General features: G+C 44.0%; 11 non-coding genes and 1 pseudogene across 11 annotated transcripts; all 12 read right to left on the reverse strand.

The window, feature by feature from the left end:
- Nucleotides 1-2915: 2915 nt before the first annotated feature.
- Nucleotides 2916-3054, reverse strand: LOC133465734 (U1 spliceosomal RNA; annotated as a pseudogene).
- A 933-nt stretch (nt 3055-3987) lies between these two features.
- LOC133465544 (U2 spliceosomal RNA) lies at nt 3988-4178 on the reverse strand. Its single transcript, XR_009784654.1, has one exon. It is a non-coding gene; the product is annotated as a U2 spliceosomal RNA (small nuclear RNA).
- A 652-nt stretch (nt 4179-4830) lies between these two features.
- Nucleotides 4831-4994, reverse strand: LOC133465704 (U1 spliceosomal RNA). The gene has a single exon (XR_009784729.1). It is a non-coding gene; the product is annotated as a U1 spliceosomal RNA (small nuclear RNA).
- A 718-nt stretch (nt 4995-5712) lies between these two features.
- On the reverse strand, nt 5713-5903 carry LOC133465562 (U2 spliceosomal RNA). The gene has a single exon (XR_009784662.1). It is a non-coding gene; the product is annotated as a U2 spliceosomal RNA (small nuclear RNA).
- Nucleotides 5904-7128: 1225 nt separating this feature from the next.
- On the reverse strand, nt 7129-7292 carry LOC133465677 (U1 spliceosomal RNA). The gene has a single exon (XR_009784721.1). It is a non-coding gene; the product is annotated as a U1 spliceosomal RNA (small nuclear RNA).
- Nucleotides 7293-8225: 933 nt separating this feature from the next.
- Nucleotides 8226-8416, reverse strand: LOC133465567 (U2 spliceosomal RNA). Its single transcript, XR_009784670.1, has one exon. It is a non-coding gene; the product is annotated as a U2 spliceosomal RNA (small nuclear RNA).
- A 688-nt stretch (nt 8417-9104) lies between these two features.
- On the reverse strand, nt 9105-9268 carry LOC133465687 (U1 spliceosomal RNA). The gene has a single exon (XR_009784724.1). It is a non-coding gene; the product is annotated as a U1 spliceosomal RNA (small nuclear RNA).
- Nucleotides 9269-9993: 725 nt separating this feature from the next.
- LOC133465548 (U2 spliceosomal RNA) lies at nt 9994-10184 on the reverse strand. The gene has a single exon (XR_009784655.1). It is a non-coding gene; the product is annotated as a U2 spliceosomal RNA (small nuclear RNA).
- Nucleotides 10185-14651: 4467 nt separating this feature from the next.
- Nucleotides 14652-14815, reverse strand: LOC133465709 (U1 spliceosomal RNA). The gene has a single exon (XR_009784730.1). It is a non-coding gene; the product is annotated as a U1 spliceosomal RNA (small nuclear RNA).
- A 933-nt stretch (nt 14816-15748) lies between these two features.
- Nucleotides 15749-15939, reverse strand: LOC133465571 (U2 spliceosomal RNA). The gene has a single exon (XR_009784671.1). It is a non-coding gene; the product is annotated as a U2 spliceosomal RNA (small nuclear RNA).
- Nucleotides 15940-16816: 877 nt separating this feature from the next.
- Nucleotides 16817-16980, reverse strand: LOC133465692 (U1 spliceosomal RNA). Its single transcript, XR_009784725.1, has one exon. It is a non-coding gene; the product is annotated as a U1 spliceosomal RNA (small nuclear RNA).
- Nucleotides 16981-17912: 932 nt separating this feature from the next.
- LOC133465752 (U2 spliceosomal RNA) lies at nt 17913-18103 on the reverse strand. Its single transcript, XR_009784745.1, has one exon. It is a non-coding gene; the product is annotated as a U2 spliceosomal RNA (small nuclear RNA).
- Nucleotides 18104-18379: the final 276 nt, after the last annotated feature.

The following is an 18379-nucleotide window of genomic DNA, read 5'->3' on the forward strand; positions in this document are numbered from 1 at the left end:
CCGTTTCCTGCTTCAGAATTTGGCACGATGGGTGACCCTTCGACACAGCAATTTAGACCCTGTCGAGCAGCTCCATGAAAAAGTGGGTTTATGGTATGCCATTGTCCAAAGTTGACAAACACATTACACAAGCTGCCATCGTGGCACAGCTCAATAAATTATAATAGTGTGAAAAGCTTAATTTAGTGAAGTAGTTCAATTCAAAAAATGAAACTCATATTATAGAGATGCACCGCACAGACTGAAATATTTCATTTCTTTTCTACGTGAATAATTTGAGGATTGTAGCTTAAAGCTAATGACAGCTCCAAATTCACCACCTCTAGAATCGAGAATATAACGTAACAAACTACTATCAAACAATGGAATTTATTTTTAATGTAGAATTTAGGCAGGAATTTGCCCTCTGAAAAGTATTTTCCCAAGTGTTTCTTCTTTTCCTTTCGGCTTGTCCCGTTAGGGGTCGCCACAGCGCGTCATCCTTTTCCATGAGAACCTATCTCCTGCATCCTCCTCTCTAACACCAACTGCCATCATGTCTTCCCTCACGACATCCATCAACCTTCTCTTTGGTCTTCCTCTCGCTCTCTTGCCTGGCAGCTCCATCCTCATCATCCTTCTACCAATATACTCACTCTCTCTCTCCTCTGGACGTGTCCAAACCATCCAAGTCTGCTCTCTCTAACTTTGTCTCCAAAACATCGAACCTCGGCTGTCCCTCTGATGAGCTCATTTCTAATTTCATCCAACCTGGTCACTCCGAGAGCGAACCTCAACATCTTCATTTCCGCCACCTCCAGCTCTGCTTCCTGTTTTCTCTTCAGTGCCACTGTCTCGAATCCGTCCATCACGGCTGGCCTCACCACTGTTTTATAAACTTTGCCCTTCATCCTAGCAGGGACTCTTCTGTCACATAACACACCTGACACCTTCCTCCACCCGTTCCAACCTGCTTGGACCCGTTTCTTCACTTCCTGACCACACTCACCATTGCTCTGGATGGTTGAAGTATCTAAAGTCCTCCACCCTTGCTATCTCTTCTCCCTGTAGCCTCACTCTTCCCCCACCACCTCTCTCATTCATGCACATATATTCTGTCTTACTTCGGCTAATCTTCATTCCTCTGCTTTCCAGTGCATGCCTCCATCTTTCTAACTGTTCCTCCAGCTGGTCCCTGCTTTCACTGCAGATCACAATGTCATCTGCAAACATCATGGTCCACGGGGATTCCAGTCTAACCTCATCTGTCAGCCTATCCATCACCACTGCAAAAAGGAAGGGGCTCAGGGCTGATCCCTGATGCAGTCCCACGTCCACCTTAAATTCTTCTGTCACACCGACAGCACACCTCACCGCTGTTCTGCTGCCCTCGTACATGTCCTGTATTATTCTAACATACTTCTCTGCCACTCCAGACTTCCTCATGCAGTACCACAGTTCCTCTCTGGGTACTCTGTCATAGGCTTTCTCTAGATCTACAAAGACACAATGTAGCTCCTTCTGACCTTCTCTGTACTTTTCCATCAACATCCTTAAGGCAAATAATGCATCTGTGGTACTCTTTCTAGGCATGAAACCATACTGTTGCTCGCAAATACTCACTTCTGTCCTGAGTCTAGCCTCCACTACTCTTTCCCATAACTTCATTGTGTGGCTCATCAACTTTATTCCTCTATAGTTGCCACAGCTCTGCACATCACCTTTGTTCTTAAAAATGGGCACCAGTACACTTTTCCTCCATTCCTCAGGCATCTTCTCACGCACTAGGTAGGTCACCTCCTACCTGTGGGGGCATAGCCACTAATCACATTACACATAACACCCTCAATTTCAAATTTCAGCCTCATCACTCGATCTGATACTCTTTTCACCTCCAAGACATTCTGAGCCAACTCTTCTTTTAAAATAACCCCGACTCCATTTCTCTTCCCATCTACACCATGGTAAAATAATTTAAACCCTGCCCCTAAACTTCTAGCCTTACTGCCTTTCCACCTGGTCTCCTGGACACACAATATATCAACCTTTCTCCTAATCATCATGTCAACCAACTCCCGGGATTTTCCCGTCATAGTCCCAACATTCAAAGTCTCCACATTCAGTTCTAGGCTCTGTGTTTTCCTCTTCTCTTTCTGCCGAAGAACCCGCTTTCCACCTCTTCTTCTTCTTCTTCTTTGACTTCGACTTCGACCCACAGTAGCTGAATTTCCAACAGCGCCCTGCAGGTTGACGGCGCCGGTGGCGGACGTTGTTAACCCGGGCCACGACCGATCCGGTATGGAATTCTTTGGATGAACGCTCATATTTGTTTGGCAAGGTTTTAAGCCGGATGCCCTTCCTGACGCAACCCTCTGCATTTATCCGGGCTTGGGACCGGCCTACAGTTTGCACTGACTTGTGCCCCCCATAGGGCTGCATTATTTTCCCAAGTGTTTAAAGAATCTATATGTATGAGTACTGAAATCAATTGAGTTTTCTATTTTTTTTTACTTGTATATGATTACTACCGTTACCAGTTACACACACAGTACGTTGAAACAATATTGTATTATTTCAAGTCGACACAATATTTGATCAAACATTTTTTTTTTGCCATTCAGCAGTCATTTTCAAGAGCCACAACAAACGCCATATTGCAATGCATCACACGATACGTGGCCGAAGATACAGTTGCCTGTGATTATACACATGGCCACCAGGTGGTGCACGTCAAGAAATGGACCATGACTCGAACCAATGACCATTGAAACGTGACGGTGTTATGAAGCTTCGTTCGTCAAGACCAACTGGTTCTATGACTCAGGGCAAACAGATGTATGCTAGAAATTGCATCACACGACAGTGCCATAGTGTCATATGACCCGCACTACAGCTTTTAAGAATGAGCAAAATCTTCGTTATTGTTAACCAACGATCAGGGGAGAGCGCGAACGCAGTCCCCCACTACCAGAAATTATGCAGTCGAGATTCCCACATTTGAGGAATTCGCAGGGGTCAGCACAACCGGAGTGCACCACCTTCTTGATCATGGTGTCTCCCCTGCCAGGTAAGTATGAGTTGGACTCGGCGCGAGCACGCAAGTCATTCACGCGCACGCTACATCAAGCGACGGTGTCATCATGAGCACGTGAACAACCGTACACACAACGGGCCAGCCGGAACGCACGCGAGATGAAACGCTACTGTGCGCATGAACATGAACAAATATGCTTCCTATTTGAGAATTTCACTTGAAATTGAGACCGTCAATGGATACCCATAATGCACAGCGGCATCGAGAGACGATAAAATAAGTTGAAAGTGAGGTCATTGACACCCAGAAACATATAAACCTCCCATTCGGGTTTAAGAGAGACCAATGATTTGACTAATTAAAGAACATCGAATGTAAACATAATTAGTAGTAGTTCTTGACGAAAATAATACATTCGTCTAGTCGAATGTCAAACACTTCAAGTCAGTCAAGACTTCCAGTTCCGACAGTTGGATGCGCATTTTAAAACGCTACTGCCACCTACTGAGAGCTATTGCGCATGACAACCTTGGCGACGTTTAAAATGAAACGGATTCATTCTCCAGTGGTTAGCTGTTGTCACCCACATGTTCCAATGTTGCGACCCACTTTCATATAAATTGAAAACAAATTATTATTTTTAAAAAACAGCCTCTAAAAACATGGACAGTATATTATATTTTTAAATGCAGTTTCAAATGGGTTTGCTGTAGCGCTAAAGTCATATTGCCTGCCATGACGTCCACCAGCCAGACTGAGCTGCTCTGTGTATTTGGTTACAGAGAACAAGGAAATAACATTCCTTGTCACTTTTCGCCTATGCTCCATTTCCTAATTTAATACGCCTCCGTACAATACTGAAGATCCGAATAACAGAGTTGAGAGTCACTTTTTTTTATCTTCTGTCCGCTGCACATAACATAGTTCACGTCGTTGGATTGAAGGCTAAATCTATATTTCTTTCGACCTGTTTGGGGGGGTGCACCGTTCCTGGAGGTACTGCAATACCAGGTCGATGCGTGGAGTGGACGGAGCAAGCCCCTATTCCATCTCCCAGTTCCAAAAATCAATTTAATATATGGTCCCCGGATAGGGGACGTATCAGATATTAAACTGATAAGAACAGATACTACACTTGATCTTAGCCAAAAGGCCGAGAAGCGATGCCACCGTGCCGCCAGAAAACACGAGCTCATTCTCCAGCCTACAAGCCAAAGTTACGGTGGCACATATCGACATGATAAGCACAGATGAGTCACATATGGACACGCCAAACAACAATTATGAAACGAATGTCAACTGGGTTGTTTTTCAACGTTTATATCGAAATCATGTTGTCAGATGCTCGTGTTTCTTGGTCACGTGGTCCACGTCGATATATGTATGAGTACTGAAATCAATATGATTACTACCGTTACCAGTTACACACACAGTACGTTGAAACAATATTTTATTATTTCATGTCGACACAATATTTGATCAAATATTTTTTTGCCATTCAGAAGTCATTTCCAAGAGGCACAACAAACGCCATATTGCAATGCATCACACGATACGTGGCCGAAGATACAGTTGCCTGTGATTATACACATGGCCACCAGGTGGTGCACATCAAGAAATGGACCATGACTCCAACCAATGACCAACGAAGCGTTACGATGTTATGAAGCTTCATTCGTCATGACCAACTGGCTCTACGACTCATGGCAAACGGATGTATGCTAGAAATTGCATCACACGACAGTGCCATAGTGTCATATGACGCGCACTACAGCTTCTAAGAATGAGCAACATCTTCATTATTGTTAACCAACGATCAGGGGAGAGCGCGAACGCAGTCCCCCACTACCAGAAATTATGCAGTCGAGATTCCCACATTTGAGGAATTCGCAGGGGTCAGCACAACCGGAGTGCAATGGCTGAGCCTCACCCTGGGTGAACCACCTTCGTGATCATGGTGTCTCCCCTGCCAGGTAAGTATGAGTTGGACTCGGCGCGAGCACGCAAGTCATTCACGCGCACGCTACGTCAAGCGACGGTGTCATCATGAGCACGTGAACAACCGTACACACAACGGGCCAGCCGGAACACACGCGAGATGAAACGCTACTGTGTGCATGAACAAATAGGCTTCCTATTTGAGAATTTCACTTGAAATTGAGACCGTCAATGGATACCCATAATGCACAGCGGCATCGAGAGACGATAAAATAAATTGAAAGTGGGGTCATTGACACCCAGAAACATATAAACCTCCCATTCGGGTTTAAGAGAGACCAATGATTTGACTAATTAAAGAACATCGAATGTAAACATAATTAGTAGTAGTTCTTGACGAAAATAATACATTCGTCTTGTCGAATGTCAAACACTTCAAGTCAGTCAAGACTTCCAGTTCCGACAGTTGGATGCGCAGTTTCAAATGGGTTTGCTGTAGCGCTAAAGTCATATTGCCTGCCATGACGTCCACCAGCCAGACTGAGCTGCTCTGTGTATTTGGTTACAGAGAACAAGGAAATAACATTCCTTGTCACTTTTCTCCTATGCTCCATGTTCGAATTTAACACGCCTCCGTACAATTACCGAAGATCAGAATAACAGAGTTGAGAGTCACTTTTTTTTATCTTCTGTCCGCTACACATAACATAGTTCACGTCGTTGGATTGAAGGTTCAAACGATGTTTCTTTCGACCTATTTGTGGGGGTGCACCGTTCCTGGAGGTACTGCAATACCAGGTCGATGCGTGGAGTGGACGGAGCAAGCCCCTATTCCATCTCCCAGTTCCAAAAATCAATTTAATATATGGTCCCCGGATAGGGGACGTATCAGATATTAAACTGATAAGAACAGATACTACACTTGATCTTAGCCAAAAGGCCGAGAAGCGATACCACCGTGCCGCCAGAAAACACGAGCTCATTCTCCAGCCTACAAGCCAAAGTTACGGTGGCACATATCGACATGATAAGCACAGATGAGTCACATATGGACACGCCAAACAACAATTATGAAACGAATGTCAACTGGGTTGTTTTTCAACGTTTATATCGAATTCATGTTGTCAGATGCTCGTGTTTCTTGGTCACGTGGTCCACGTCGATCCAATAGAATGCGGAGATTAACGCATATTCTTTCGCCGTGTATTAAATCTGAAACAACCGAAGAAATAATGAGTTATTTGTAATAACAATCGGTTGCTGGTATAACGTTGTGGCCACGAGCTGAACAGCTGTTTGCTCAACATTTTGACGAAAAACCATCAATGGCCCTGCCTCGCTCAACTACTTCCCGTTTCCTGCTTCAGAATTTGGCACGATGGGTGACCCTTCGACACAGCAATATAGACCCTGTCGAGCAGCTCCATGAAAAAGTGGGTTTAATGGTATGCCATTGTCCAAAGTTGACAAACACATTACACAAGCTGCCATCGCGGCACAGCTCAATAAATTATAATAGTGTGAAAAGCTTAATTTAGTGAAGTAGTAGTAGTGAAGTAGAAAACTAATGACAGCTCCAAACTTACCACCGCTAGAATCTAGAATATAAAGTAACAAACTACTATCAAACAATGGAATTTATTTTTAATGTAGAATTTAGGCAGGAATTTGCCCTCTGAAAAGTATTTTCCCAAGTGTTTAAAGAATCTATGAGTACTGAAATGAATTGAGTTTTCTATTTTTTTTTTTTAGATTTACCTGTATGATTACTACCGTTACCAGTTACACACACAGTACGTTGAAACAATATTTTATTATTTCATGTCGACACAATATTTGATCAAATATTTTTTTGCCATTCAGAAGTCATTTCCAAGAGCCACAACAAACGCCATATTGCAATGCATCACACGATACGTGGCCGAAGATACAGTTGCCTGTGATTACACACATGGCCAGCAGGCGGTGCACGTCAAGAAATGGACCATGACTCCAACCAATGACCAATGAAGCGTTACGATGTTATGAAGCTTCGTTCGTCATGACCAACTGGTTCTACGACTCAGGGCAAATGGATGTATGCTAGAAACTGCATCACACTGCAGTACTATCGCATCATATGACGCGCACTCCAGCGTTTGCAATGGGTAACATCTTCATTATTGTTAACGAACGATCAGGGGAGAGCGCGAACGCAGTCCCCCACTACCAGAAATTATGCAGTCGAGATTCCCACATTTGAGGAATTCGCAGGGGTCAGCACAACCGGAGTGCAATGGCTGAGCCTCACCCTGGGTGAACCACCTTCTTGATCATGGTGTCTCCCCTGCCAGGTAAGTATGAGTTGGACTCGGCGCGAGCACGCAAGTCATTCACGCGCACGCTACATCAAGCGACGGTGTCATCATGAGCACGTGAACAACCGTACACACAACGGGCCAGCCGGAACGCACGCGAGATGAAACGCTACTGTGCGCATGAACATGAACAAATATGCTTCCTATTTGAGAATTTCACTTTAAATTAAGACCGTCAATGGATACCCATAATGCACAGCGGCATCGAGAGACGATAAAATAAGTTGAAAGTGAGGTCATTCACACCCAGAAACTTATAAACCTCCCATTCGGGTTTAAGAGAGACCAATGATTTGACTAATTAAAGACAATCGAATGTAAACATAATTAGTAGTAGTTCTTGACGAAAATAATACATTCGTCTTGTCGAATGTCAAACACTTCAAGTCAGTCAAGACTTCCAGTTCCGACAGTTGGATGCGCATTTTAAAACGCTACTGCCACCTACTGAGAGCTATTGCGCATGACAACCTTGGCGACGTTTAAAATGAAACGGATTCATTCTCCAGTGGTTAGCTGTTGTCACCCACATGTTCCAATGTTGCGACCCACTTTCATATAAATTGAAAACAAATTATTATTTTTAAAAAACAGCCTCTAAAAACATGGACAGTATATTATATTTTTAAATGCAGTTTCAAATGGGTTTGCTGTAGCGCTAAAGTCATATTGCCTGCCATGACGTCCACCAGCCAGACTGAGCTGCTCTGTGTATTTGGTTACAGAGAACAAGGAAATAACATTCCTTGTCACTTTTCGCCTATGCTCCATTTCCTAATTTAATACGCCTCCGTACAATACTGAAGATCCGAATAACAGAGTTGAGAGTCACTTTTTTTTATCTTCTGTCCGCTACACATAACATAGTTCACGTCGTTGGATTGAAGGTTCAAACGATGTTTCTTTCGACCTATTTGTGGGGGTGCACCGTTCCTGGAGGTACTGCAATACCAGGTCGATGCGTGGAGTGGACGGAGCAAGCCCCTATTCCATCTCCCAGTTCCAAAAATCAATTTAATATATGGTCCCCGGATAGGGGACGTATCAGATATTAAACTGATAAGAACAGATACTACACTTGATCTTAGCCAAAAGGCCGAGAAGCGATGCCACCGTGCCGCCAGAAAACACGAGCTCATTCTCCAGCCTACAAGGCAAAGTTACGGTGGCACATATCGACATGATAAGCACAGATGAGTCACATATGGACACGCCAAACAACAATTATGAAATGAATGTCAACTGGGTTGTTTTTCAACGTTTATATCGAAATCATGTTGTCAGACGCTCGCGCTCCTTGGTCACGTGGTCCACGTCGATATATGTATGAGTACTGAAATCAATTGAGTTTTCTATTTTTTTTTTTAGATTTACCTGTATATGATTACTACCGTTACCAGTTACACACACAGTACGTTGAAACAATATTTTATTATTTCATGTCGACACAATATTTGATCAAACATTTTTTTGCCATTCAGAAGTCATATCCAAGAGCCACAACAAACGCCATATTGCAATGCATCACACGATACGTGGCCGAAGATACAGTTGCCTGTGATTATACACATGGCCACCAGGTGGTGCACATCAAGAAATGGACCATGACTCCAACCAATGACCAACGAAGCGTTACGATGTTATGAAGCTTCATTCGTCATGACCAACTGGTTCTACGACTCATGGCAAACGGATGTATGCTAGAAATTGCATCACACGACAGTGCCATAGTGTCATATGACGCGCACTACAGCTTCTAACAATGAGCAAAATCTTCATTATTGTTAACCAAAGATCAGGGGAGAGCGCGAACGCAGTCCCCCACTACCAGAAATTATGCAGTCGAGATTCCCACATTTGAGGAATTCGCAGGGGTCAGCACAACCGGAGTGCAATGGCTGAGCCTCACCCTGGGTGAACCACCTTCTTGATCATGGTGTCTCCCCTGCCAGGTAAGTATGAGTTGGATTCGGCGCGAGCACGCAAGTCATTCACGCGCACGCTACGTCAAGCGACGGTGTCATCATGAGCACGTGAACAACCGTACACACAACGGGCCAGCCGGAACACACGCGAGATGAAACGCTACTGTGCGCATGAACATGAACAAATATGCTTCCTATTTGAGAATTTCACTTTAAATTAAGACCGTCAATGGATACCCATAATGCACAGCGGCATCGAGAGACGATAAAATAAGTTGAAAGTGAGGTCATTCACACCCAGAAACTTATAAACCTCCCATTCGGGTTTAAGAGAGACCAATGATTTGACTAATTAAAGACAATCGAATGTAAACATAACTAGTAGTAGTTCTTGACGAAAATAATACATTCGTCTTGTCGAATGTCAAACACTTCAAGTCAGTCAAGACTTCCAGTTCCGACAGTTGGATGCGCAGTTTCAAATGGGTTTGCTGTAGCGCTAAAGTCATATTGCCTGCCATGACGTCCACCAGCCAGACTGAGCTGCTCTGTGTATTTGGTTACAGAGAACAAGGAAATAACATTCCTTGTCACTTTTTCTCCTATGCTCCATGTCCGAATTTAACACGCCTCCGTACAATTACCGAAGATCAGAATAACAGAGTTGAGAGTCACTTTTTTTTATCTTCTGTCCGCTACACATAACATAGTTCACGTCGTTGGATTGAAGGCTCAATCTATATTTCTTTCGACCTATTTGGGGGGGTGCACCGTTCCTGGAGGTACTGCAATACCAGGTCGATGCGTGGAGTGGACGGAGCAAGCCCCTATTCCATCTCCCAGTTCCAAAAATCAATTTAATATATGGTCCCCGGATAGGGGACGTATCAGATATTAAACTGATAAGAACAGATACTACACTTGATCTTAGCCAAAAGGCCGAGAAGCGATGCCACCGTGACGCCAGAAAACACGAGCTCATTCTCCAGCCTACAAGCCAAAGTTACGGTGGCACATATCGACATGATAAGCACAGATGAGTCACATATGGACACGCCAAACAACAATTATGAAACGAATGTCAACTGGGTTGTTTTTCAACGTTTATATTGAAATCATGTTGTCAGACGCTCGCGCTCCTTGGTCACGTGGTCCACGTCGATCCAATAGAATGCGGAGATTAACGCATATCCTTTCGCCTTGTATTAAATCTTAAACAACCGAAGAAATAATGAGTTATTTGTAATAACAATCGGTTGCTGGTATAACGTTGTGGCCACGAGCTGAACAGCTGTTTGCTCAACATTTTGACGAAAAACCATCAATGGCCCTGCCTCGCTCAACTACTTCCCGTTTCCTGCTTCAGAATTTGGCACGATGGGTGACCCTTCGACACAGCAATTTAGACCCTGTCGAGCAGCTCCATGAAAAAGTGGGTTTAATGGTATGCCATTGTCCAAAGTTGACAAACACATTACACAAGCTGCCATCGTGGCACAGCTCAATAAATTATAATAGTGTCAAAAGCTTAATTTAGTGAAGTAGTTCAATTCAAAAAATGAAACTCATATTATAGAGATGCACCGCACAGACTGAAATATTTCATTTCTTTTCTACGTGAATAATTTGAGGATTGTAGCTTAAAGCTAATGACAGCTCCAAATTCACCACCTCTAGAATCGAGAATATAACGTAACAAACTACTATCAAACAATGGAATTTATTTTTAATGTAGAATTTAGGCAGGAATTTGCCCTCTGAAAAGTATTTTCCCAAGTGTTTCTTCTTTTCCTTTCGGCTTGTCCCGTTAGGGGTCGCCACAGCGCGTCATCCTTTCCCATGAGAACCTATCTCCTGCATCCTCCTCTCTAACACCAACTGCCATCATGTCTTCCCTCACGACATCCATCAACCTTCTCTTTGGTCTTCCTCTCGCTCTCTTGCCTGGCAGCTCCATCCTCATCATCCTTCTACCAATATACTCACTCTCTCTCTCCTCTGGACGTGTCCAAACCATCCAAGTCTGCTCTCTCTAACTTTGTCTCCAAAACATCGAACCTCGGCTGTCCCTCTGATGAGCTCATTTCTAATTTCATCCAACCTGGTCACTCCGAGAGCGAACCTCAAAATCTTCATTTGCGCCACCTCCAGCTCTGCTTGCTGTTGTCTCTTCAGTGCCACTGTCTCGAATCCGTCCATCATGGCCGGCCTCACCACTGTTTTATAAACTTTGCCCTTCATCCTAGCAGAGACTCTTCTGTCACATAACACACCTGACACCTTCCTCCACCCGTTCCAACCTGCTTGGACCCGTTTCTTCACTTCCTGACCACACTCACCATTGCTCTGGACTGTTGACCCCAAGTATTTAAAGTCCTCTACCCTTGCCATCTCTTCTCCCTGTAGCCTCATTTTCCCCCCACCACCCCTCTCATTCATGCACATATATTCTGTCTTACTTCGGCTAATCTTCATTCCTCTGCTTTCCAGTGCATGCCTCCATCTTTCTAACTGTTCCTCCAGCTGCTCCCTGCTTTCACTGCAGATCACAATGTCATCTGCAAACATCATGGTCCACGGGGATTCCAGTCTAACCTCATCTGTCAGCCTATCCATCACCACTGCAAAAAGGAAGGGGCTCAGGGCTGATCCCTGATGCAGTCCCACGTCCACCTTAAATTCTTCTGTCACACCGACAGCACACCTCACCGCTGTTCTGCTGCCCTCGTACATGTCCTGTATTATTCTAACATACTTCTCTGCCACTCCAGACTTCCTCATGCAGTACCACAGTTCCTCTCTGGGTACTCTGTCATAGGCTTTCTCTAGATCTACAAAGACACAATGTAGCTCCTTCTGACCTTCTCTGTACTTTTCCATCAACATCCTTAAGGCAAATAATGCATCTGTGGTACTCTTTCTAGGCATGAAACCATACTGTTGCTCGCAAATACTCACTTCTGTCCTGAGTCTAGCCTCCACTACTCTTTCCCATAACTTCATTGTGTGGCTCATCAACTTTATTCCTCTATAGTTGCCACAGCTCTGCACATCACCTTTGTTCTTAAAAATGGGCACCAGTACACTTTTCCTCCATTCCTCAGGCATCTTCTCACGCACTAGAATTCTATTGAACAAGCTGGTCAAAAACTCCACAGCCACCTCTCCTAGATGCTTCCATACCTCCACAGGAATGTCATCAGGACCAACTGCCTTTCCATTTTTCATTCTCTTTAATGCCTTTCTAACTTCCCCCTTACTAATCATTGCCACTTCCTGGTCCACCACACTTGCCTCTTCTACTCTCCCTTCTCTATCATTTTCCTCATTCATCAACTCCTCGAAGTATTCTTTCCATCTACCTAGCACACTGCTGGCACCAGTCAACATATTTCCATCTCTATCCTTAATCACCCTAACCTGCTGCACATCCTTCCCATCTCTATCCCTCTGTCTGGCCAGCCTGTATAGATCCTTTTCTCCTTCTTTAGTGTCCAACCTGCCATACATGTCATCATATGCCTCTTGTTTTGCCTTTGCCACCTCTACCTTTGCCCTGTGTCGCATCTCAATGTATTCCTTTCGCCTCTCCTCGGTCCTCTCAGTGTCCCACTTCTTCTTAGCTAACCGTTTTCCTTGTATGATTTCCTGTACTGTGAGGTTCCACCACTAAGTCTCCTTCTCTCCTTTCCTGCCAGAAGATACACCAAGTACTCTGCTGCCTGCTTCTCTGATCACCTTGGCTGCAGTGGTCCAGTCTTCTGGAAGCTCTTCCCGTCCACCGAGAGCCTGTATCACCTCTTCCCGAAAAGCTGCACAACACTCGTCCTGTCTCAGCTTCCACCACATGGTTCTCTTCTCTGCCTTTGTCTTCCTAATTTTCCTCCCCACCACCAGAGTCATCTTACACACCACCATCCTATGCTGTCTAGCCACACTCTCCCCTACCACTACCTTACAGTTGGTAACCTCCTTCAGATGACGTCGTCTGCACAAGATGTAATCCACCTGTGTGCTTCTACCTCCGCTCTTGTAGGTCACCCTATGTTCGTGCCTCTTCTGGAAAAAAGTGTTCACTACAGCCATTTGCATCCTTGTTGCAAAGTCTACCACCATCTGTCCCTCCAAGTTCCTTTCCTGGATACCGTACTTACCCATCACTTCTTCATCACCCTTATTACCTTCACCAACATGTCCATTACAATCTGCACCAATTACGACTCTCTCTCTGTCTGGGATGCTCAGAACTACATCATCTAGCTCCTTCCAGAATTTCTCTTTCACCTCTAGGTCACCTCCTACCTGTGGGGCATAGCCACTAATCACATTACACATAACACCCTCAATTTCAAATTTCAGCCTCATCACTCGATCTGATACTCTTTTCACCTCCAAGACATTCTGAGCCAACTCTTCTTTTAAAATAACCCCGACTCCATTTCTCTTCCCATCTACACCATGGTAAAATAATTTAAACCCTGCCCCTAAACTTCTAGCCTGACTGCCTTTCCACCTGGTCTCCTGGACACACAATATATCAACCTTTCTCCTAATCATCATGTCAACCAACTCCCGGGATTTTCCCGTCATAGTCCCAACATTCAAAGTCTCCACATTCAGTTCTAGGCTCTGTGTTTTCCTCTTCTCTTCCTGCCGAAGAACCCGCTTTCCACCTCTTCTTCTTCGACTTCGACCCACAGTAGCTGAATTTCCAACAACGCCCTGCAGGTTGACGGCGCCGGTGGCGGACGTTGTTAACCCGGGCCACGACCGATCCGGTATGGAATTCTTTGGATGAACGCTCATATTTGTTTGGCAAGGTTTTAAGCCGGATGCCCTTCCTGACGCAACCCTCTGCATTTATCCGGGCTTGGGACCGGCCTACAGTTTGCACTGACTTGTGCCCCCCATAGGGCTGCATTATTTTCCCAAGTGTTTAAAGAATCTATATGTATGAGTACTGAAATCAATTGAGTTTTCTATTTTTTTTTACTTGTATATGATTACTACCGTTACCAGTTACACACACAGTACGTTGAAACAATATTGTATTATTTCAAGTCGACACAATATTTGATCAAACATTTTTTTTTTGCCATTCAGCAGTCATTTTCAAGAGCCACAACAAACGCCATATTGCAATGCATCACACAATACGTGGCCGAAGATACAGTTGCCTGTGATTATACACATGGCCAGCAGGTGGTGCACATCAAGAAATGGACCATGACTCGAACCAATGACCATTGAAACGTGACGGTGTTATGAAGCTTCGTTCGTCATGACCAACTGGTTCTATGACTCAGGGCAAACAGATGTATGCTAGAAATTGCATCACACGACAGTGCCATAGTGTCATATGACCCGCACTACAGCTTTTATGAATGAGCAAAATCTTCATTATTGTTAACCAACGATCAGGGGAGAGCGCGAACGCAGTCCCCCACTACCAGAAATTATGCAGTCGAGATTCCCACATTTGAGGAATTCGCAGGGGTCAGCACAACCGGAGTGCAATGGCTGAGCCTCACCCTGGGTGAACCACCTTCGTGATCATGGTGTCTCCCCTGCCAGGTAAGTATGAGTTGGACTCGGCGCGAGCACGCAAGTCATTCACGCGCACGCTACGTCAAGCGACGGTGTCATCATGAGCACGTGAACAACCGTACACACAACGGGCCAGCCGGAACACACGCGAGATGAAACGCTACTGTGCGCATGAACATGAACAAATATGCTTCCTATTTGAGAATTTCACTTGAAATTAAGACCGTCAATGGATACCCATAATGCAAAGCGGCATCGAGAGACGATCAAATAAGTTGAAAGTGAGGTCATTGACACCCAGAAACATATAAACCTCCCATTCGGGTTTAAGAGAGACCAATGATTTGACTAATTAAAGAACATCGAATGTAAACATAATTAGTAGTAGTTCTTGACGAAAATAATACATTCGTCTTGTCGAATGTCAAACACTTCAAGTCAGTCAAGACTTCCAGTTCCGACAGTTGGATGCGCATTTTAAAACGCTACTGCCACCTACTGAGAGCTATTGCGCATGACAACCTTGGCGACGTTTAAAATGAAACGGATTCATTCTCCAGTGGTTAGCTGTTGTCACCCACATGTTCCAATGTTGCGACCCACTTTCATATAAATTGAAAACAAATTATTATTTTTAAAAAACAGCCTCTAAAAACATGGACAGTATATTATATTTTTAAATGCAGTTTAAAATGGGTTTGCTGTAGCGCTTAAGTCATATTGCCTGCCATGACGTCCACCAGCCAGACTGAGCTGCTCTGTGTATTTGGTTACAGAGAACAAGGAAATAACATTCCTTGTCACTTTTCGCCTATGCTCCATTTCCTAATTTAATACGCCTCCGTACAATACTGAAGATCCGAATAACAGAGTTGAGAGTCACTTTTTTTTATCTTCTGTCCGCTACACATAACATAGTTCACGTCGTTGGATTGAAGGCTCAATCTATATTTCTTTCGACCTATTTGTGGGGGTGCACCGTTCCTGGAGGTACTGCAATACCAGGTCGATGCGTGGAGTGGACGGAGCAAGCCCCTATTCCATCTCCCAGTTCCAAAAATCAATTTAATATATGGTCCCCGGATAGGGGACGTATCAGATATTAAACTGATAAGAACAGATACTACACTTGATCTTAGCCAAAAGGCCGAGAAGCGATGCCACCGTGACGCCAGAAAACACGAGCTCATTCTCCAGCCTACAAGCCAAAGTTACGGTGGCACATATCGACATGATAAGCACAGATGAGTCACATATGGACACGCCAAACAACAATTATGAAACGAATGTCAACTGGGTTGTTTTTCAATTTCAACGTTTATATTGAAATCATGTTGTCAAACACATTACACAAGCTGCCATCGCGGCACAGCTCAATAAATTATAATAGTGTGAAAAGCTTAATTTAGTGAAGTAGTAGTAGTGAAGTAGAAAACTAATGACAGCTCCAAACTTACCACCGCTAGAATCTAGAATATAAAGTAACAAACTACTATCAAACAATGGAATTTATTTTTAATGTAGAATTTAGGCAGGAATTTGCCCTCTGAAAAGTATTTTCCCAAGTGTTTAAAGAATCTATGAGTACTGAAATGAATTGTTTTCTATTTTTTTTTTTGATTTACCTGTATATGATTACTACCGTTATCAGTTACACACACAATACGTTGAAACAATATTTTATTATTTCATGTCGACACAATATTTGATCAAATATTTTTTTGCCATTCAGAAGTCATTTCCAAGAGCCACAACAAACGCCATATTGCAATGCATCACAGAATACGTGGCCGAAGATACAGTTGCCTGTGATTATACACATGGCCACCAGGCGGTGCACGTCAAGAAATGGACCATGACTCCAACCAATGACCAATGAAGCGTTACGATGTTATGAAGCTTCGTTCGTCATGACCAACTGGTTCTACGACTCAGGGCAAACGGATGTATGCTAGAAACTGCATCACACTGCAGTACTATCGCATCATATGACGCGCACTCCAGCGTTTGCATCTTCATTATAGTTAACCAACGATCAGGGGAGAGCGCGAACGCAGTCCCCCACTACCAGAAATTATGCAGTCGAGATTCCCACATTTGAGGAATTCGCAGGGGTCAGCACAACCGGAGTGCAATGGCTGAGCCTCACCCTGGGTGAACCACCTTCTTGATCATGGTGTCTCCCCTGCCAGGTAAGTATGAGTTGGATTCGGCGCGAGCACGCAAGTCATTCACGCGCACGCTACGTCAAGCGACGGTGTCATCATGAGCACGTGAACAACCGTACACACAACGGGCCAGCCGGAACACACGCGAGATGAAACGCTACTGTGTGCATGAACATGAACAAATATGCTTCCTATTTGAGAATTTCACTTTAAATTAAGACCGTCAATGGATACCCATAATGCACAGCGGCATCGAGAGACGATAAAATAAGTTGAAAGTGAGGTCATTCACACCCAGAAACTTATAAACCTCCCATTCGGGTTTAAGAGAGACCAATGATTTGACTAATTAAAGACAATCGAATGTAAACATAATTAGTAGTAGTTCTTGACGAAAATAATACATTCGTCTAGTCGAATGTCAAACACTTCAAGTCAGTCAAGACTTCCAGTTCCAACAGTTGGATGCGCATTTTAAAACGCTACTGCCACCTACTGAGAGCTATTGCACATGACAACCTTAGCGACGTTTAAGACGAAACGGATTCATTCTACAGTGGTAAACTTGTCACCCACATGTTCCAATGTTGCGACCCACTTTCATATAAATTGAAAACAAATTATTATTTTTAAAAAACAGCCTCTAAAAACATGGACAGTATATGATATTTTTACATGCAGTTTAAAATGGGTTTGCTGTAGCGCTAAAGTCATATTGCCTGCCATGACGTCCACCAGCCAGACTGAGCTGCTCTGTGTATTTGGTTACAGAGAACAAGGAAATAACATTCCTTGTCACTTTTCTCCTATGCTCCATGTCCGAATTTAACACGCCTCCGTACAATTATCGAAGATCAGAATAACAGAGTTGAGAGTCACTTTTTTTTATCTTCTGTCCGCTACACATAACATAGCTTAAATCGTTGGATTGAAGGTTCAAACGATGTTTCTTTCGACCTATTTGTGAGGGTGCACCGTTCCTGGAGGTACTGCAATACCAGGTCGATGCGTGGAGTGGACGGAGCAAGCCCCTATTCCATCTCCCAGTTCCAAAAATCAATTTAATATATGGTCCCCGGATAGGGGACGTATCAGATATTAAACTGATAAGAACAGATACTACACTTGATCTTAGCCAAAAGGCCGAGAAGCGATGCCACCGTGCCGCCAGAAAACACGAGCTCATTCTCCAGCCTACAAGCCAAAGTTACGGTGGCACATATCGACATGATAAGCACAGATGAGTCACATATGGACACGCCAAACAACAATTATGAAACGAATGTCAACTGGGTTGTTTTTCAACGTTTATATCGAAATCATGTTGTCAGATGCGCGTGTTCCTTGGTCACGTGGTCCACGTCGATCCAATAGAATGCGGAGATTAACGCATATTCTTTCGCCGTGTATTAAGTCTTTAACAAACAAAGA

This window comes from Phyllopteryx taeniolatus, chromosome 1 (genome assembly GCF_024500385.1).
Source record: "Phyllopteryx taeniolatus isolate TA_2022b chromosome 1, UOR_Ptae_1.2, whole genome shotgun sequence".
NCBI lineage: Eukaryota > Metazoa > Chordata > Actinopteri > Syngnathiformes > Syngnathidae > Phyllopteryx > Phyllopteryx taeniolatus.